General features: G+C 33.7%; 1 long non-coding RNA gene across 1 annotated transcript; it reads right to left on the bottom strand.

The window, feature by feature from the left end:
• Window positions 1-2,415: 2,415 nt before the first annotated feature.
• On the bottom strand, window positions 2,416-3,548 carry LOC137616924 (uncharacterized). Its single transcript, XR_011039520.1, has 3 exons — window positions 3,126-3,548; window positions 2,837-2,904; window positions 2,416-2,710 (listed from the first exon to the last, which is right to left on the bottom strand). It is a non-coding gene; the product is annotated as an uncharacterized lncRNA (long non-coding RNA).
• Between the last annotated feature and the right edge of the window lie 1,096 nt (window positions 3,549-4,644).

Raw genomic sequence — 4,644 nt, 5'->3', positions numbered from 1 at the left:
TAACAAAATTCACCTCATTCACAAATACTAGATCTAGGACATTTTCCTTTCTTGTTGGAATGTGGTTTATTTGTTGCATATTATGTTCTTATAGCATATCTTGAAGCTTTTCAAATTGCCTCTTATCTTCTGCGCTACTATTACTCTCTTTTTTATATGTATACATACAACCACTTTCTTCTATCCGTTCTTTCCAATCCACGAAAGGAAAGTTAAAATCTCCGGATAGGAGTATATTCCAGTCTTTATGGTTTCTACATATATCATCTATTTTTTCTATTATTATGTCAAACTCCTTAGTATTTGGGGGTCTGTAAACTACAATATTCACAAGTTTTTCAAATTCAAATTCTACCGCAATCAATTCACATTCTGTGTTGCTGTATTTTTCAGACTTTTCCTTGATTTATGTCTCTTCCATATATTGCGGTTCCCCCTTGATTCCTATTTTTTCTGTCTGATCTATAAGTTTGGAAACCCTTTATCTGGTCATCACTGCCAGTCTCTTGGGAATACCATGTTTCACTTATATTTAATATATCTATTTTTTCAATTTGGGTTAGTTCTTCTAGGAACTCTATTTTCCTTTTAGAGTTACTCGTGACTAAACCCTGTGCATTCATCAGAGAGAGAGAGAGAGAGAGAGAGAGAGAGAGAGAGAGAGAGAGAGAGAGAGAGAGAGAAGGAATCAATGCAGTCAAGCCATACTTATTATTTATCCGACTTCTGGAACTAGTTAAGATATGGTGAATATTAATAAATATAATCAATAACTATTTATGTACATGTTTCTATATATTTTCAAGATAACATATCTTACATGCTCTCAGACACCATTCTATTCGGTGACTATCCTCTTCTTAGTATATAAAAAAAAGTTAATAATTGCATGAGGCGAGAATGATCAACGGTTACCTGCTGGGGTATCCAAAGGTTTACAGCTCTTATTATCTCTGAAGTTCCTAGGGCTCAAGTGTTCATTCTGTATTGCTTACTATCACAGTGTTAGTTCTGAACAGTCAGTAGGTCAAATTCATTACCAAAATTATGTAGTCATAAAAAACACTAATTGTAAAGTTTCCGTAGCCTATCTCTATCATTGTACCGCACGTATATGACATACTCTGTAACTTTTTTTTTTATCTTTTTTTTATGGTCTTTGAATTTTTGTGCTGTTCTTGACTGGAAACGCTTGTATACATCTTCATGCTCCGTCCAAATATAGTCACTTGCAATTGACTTGTCTCTCAGTCACCTCCTAAAGGCCCGCTTGCACACCAGAAACATCTAGAGAGAGAGAGAGAGAGAGAGAGAGAGAGAGAGAGAGAGAGAGAGACTGGGGTTTAAGAGGCTATTTATCACCTATGGAATTTGAACTGATGCCATAAAAATAAAAGAAAGATTTGTCAAACAACTTAGAATAGAAGGCTATAAAGAGGGAGAAGATTGTATCGGTAGAAATGGTTTAATGGTAATCTATTAATGTTTACAGTGCGGCATTTGATATGCATTGAAATTACTAATTACTCTGAGAGAGTTCAGTAAATATATTTCATATATTTTCTTGGAGTTATAAAATCAGTTCGTCCTTTTACATTTCGATAAAAAGAATTAAACTATCTAAGGTAAAACCTTGAACAAAAAAAAAAAAAAAATGAGAATAATAAAATTATAGCTTTAATGATAGCGATAACATCAATGGGTATTTTCTTTTAATCTGCTTTCATAATTCATTCCTCAATGAACAGCGAATGTTTCATGGCTCAATAAATAGAGATGATTTTGTCAGATTAGAGAGCTGGGGATGGTGGCCGCACTGAAAGTATTAAACAGACCACACGGAAACAAGCCATTTGCATTCTCGTGACCTTGAATCAGAATTGCTAGTTATACACAACCACATTGTCCAACTAACGTTACAGACGTGTGGATGCATAATGGAATGAGCTGGAAATTAGCGAGAAGGCCAACAGTGTGTTCTGAGGGCTTCTGGGCTTCACTTTCCGATGACAAGCCGCTTGAAGTGCTAACCGTTTTATCATGGAAATTGATCTTAATGGGAATTATCTAAAAGAGCAATCATTGTCTTATAAATGAAAGGAGAGAAAAACATATTCTTACTAAACCGGTGAAATTATTTTATGAAAAATACGAAGTTGTTTTTAGATACCAAAATCAAATATCTTATAAATCCTAATCATTTTCTCAGTTCAGTCATATTTTTTTTTATTATAACATATTGTTTGTATAAAAAAATAAAAAATCACCACATACTATTATCACACACACACACACACACACACACACAAGCTGAAATTTGAACATTCTACAATGGTAGTTAGGAAAACTCTTCAACACAATTCACCAAATTTATTATAAACATTTCAGAGAAGTAAAAATGCTATAAATTGTCTATTCCGATTGCTTGAAGGTGGTTATATCTGGGGGTAATTCCCAAACTACTTTCAGCTTTTCCAACCTCACCTGTATAAACAACAAAAAGGAATATATCAAGATATAATAAAAGAAAGGAAATTATATAAATTCAATTTGAACAAAGTATATATGAATAAATCGTAAATTGCATATATAATCTATATAAACCTAATAAGCAATTACCGATAATGTTGGAAGTGCTCGCCAATGTAAGAAACCGGGAATTTATCCTCGGACTAAGCCACTTCAATTAAACATATGGATAAATGATATCCTGGAAAATAAAATACATTCCGACATCAAACAATATCCTGAAGCTCTAAATATAAGCAATATAATTTTGTATAATGTATTCACTATAACATTCATCCTTCGAATTAAATCTAATATGAAGTCTTACCAATAATATAAATACGAAAGATGAACGCAGGCTGATAACCCAGGACGACCTAGCTTCACCAATTATACCTAAGCGAAAGTATTGTACAAATATCAAAATTAGTTTAATAGTACACAATATATATATATATATATATATATATATATATATACTATATATATATATATATATATATATATCTATCAGAGAGGAAGGAATTTATTTTCATATTGGTGCTTTGAAGGCTTAAGGCAGAGGATAATGATTACCATTAGACATTACGAAACCCCTAACAATGCTTGGTTCTCACCTTTATCCATGCAAGCTATGAGACGAGTCGAATCCCCTCGAAGTTTAAAGTTTCATGCCGAAGGAAGCTCAGAGTCCAAATTAAGGGAAGTTAGTTCATGTTGAATAACTTTGTCAATGCGGAAACACTTGAATCTCTTAACCCAAACATGGTTCGATAAAATAGCAGCACAGCACAAATTCAATGATAAAAATCTTGTAGCACGAATCTAGCAGCTCAAATCTTCGTGCCCAAATACTGCCAGTGAAGATATGGACGGTATGGTTTGCTAGGCCAGACTGACTTGGGTATATCCATGAACCTCCCAAGTAAAGAGAAAATGGCGTGATTAGAACGCTTGTTAGCTAATTACTTAGCTCGTAGTAAGCAAGCAGGACTTAGATGGTACCAAGCATATAAATGTAATTTAACTAGTTATTTTAATAGTTTAAGAGAAAAGTCCTCTTTACTTCAATAAATACATATATACATAAACTAATAAACAAATGTAAGAAATCTTAATTTCCGTTTAGTCTACGGAAGGTAAAAAATCTTCATCGCTGTAAATGAACATATGAAATAGAGCAACATTTTTCTTGTTCTTTCCTCACTTATCGTAGCAGCTTTTCTTTTAGGCCGCGAGGAAATTTTCTTTCTAACAGCACCAGGAACATTCTTAGTATCAGTGTTACAAACTATATCATCAGTAGTATTACTCTCAAGGAAAGGAATTATTTGACTTGCATGTAACTTACTAATCTTTTTAGTTTTCCCTTTCAGTACAGTTACTTGGGTCACCTCTCCCAAATCATTACTTACAACTTCGCGAACTAATCCTAGGGGATAATTACTCCTTTTAGTATGTTCCTCCTTCACAAGAACTACATCTCCTGGCTTTATCAATGCATGAGAAACCGGACGATACCTGTCCTTTCGGTCAATAGCTTGATATAATAAATTACCTAAAAGTTCATTATGATGAATATTATTAAGATTTTCTTTAACCTTGCAAAACCCCTGGTAACTCCTCTCTATGTCTCTGGAATCAAAATCTGGATCCTGTGGAATGTTCTGCAATTCAGGAATCAAATTTAAGGAAGGCAGCTCATACCCTCTGATGAAATGTTCAGGGGTAATTGGTTCAGGAAGAGAATCTTTACTATCATTTCTAACAACTTCCTTAAAAGCTATGGGACGTCTATTAGCGAGATGGATCACATTACATACTAAAAATTCAAAATCCGAATAGGATAAAATGTTATTCTTTACTGCTCCAAAAATTAACCTTTTTACCATTTTAACGTACACCTCAACCATAGATCCCAACTGACTAGCACCTTTGCAATATTGTTGAAAGGAAAGAGGGGCAACATTATTTTCTTCAAAATAAAGCAAAGTTTCTGGATCCCTGATAAATGAGGTAATAATATTAGCTCCGGCTACAAGCTGCGATCCCTGATCACTAATGCATAACTGAGGGATCCCATACTCCAAGCAATGCATCTGAAAGGCTCTTAAAAATTCACTTACATTTAAACTC

The sequence above is a fragment of the Palaemon carinicauda genome, chromosome 23 (assembly GCF_036898095.1).
Source record: "Palaemon carinicauda isolate YSFRI2023 chromosome 23, ASM3689809v2, whole genome shotgun sequence".
NCBI classification, from domain to species: domain Eukaryota; kingdom Metazoa; phylum Arthropoda; class Malacostraca; order Decapoda; family Palaemonidae; genus Palaemon; species Palaemon carinicauda.
Note: the sequence above shows the minus strand (reverse complement) of the source record. Positions and strands in the feature narration are given on the sequence as shown.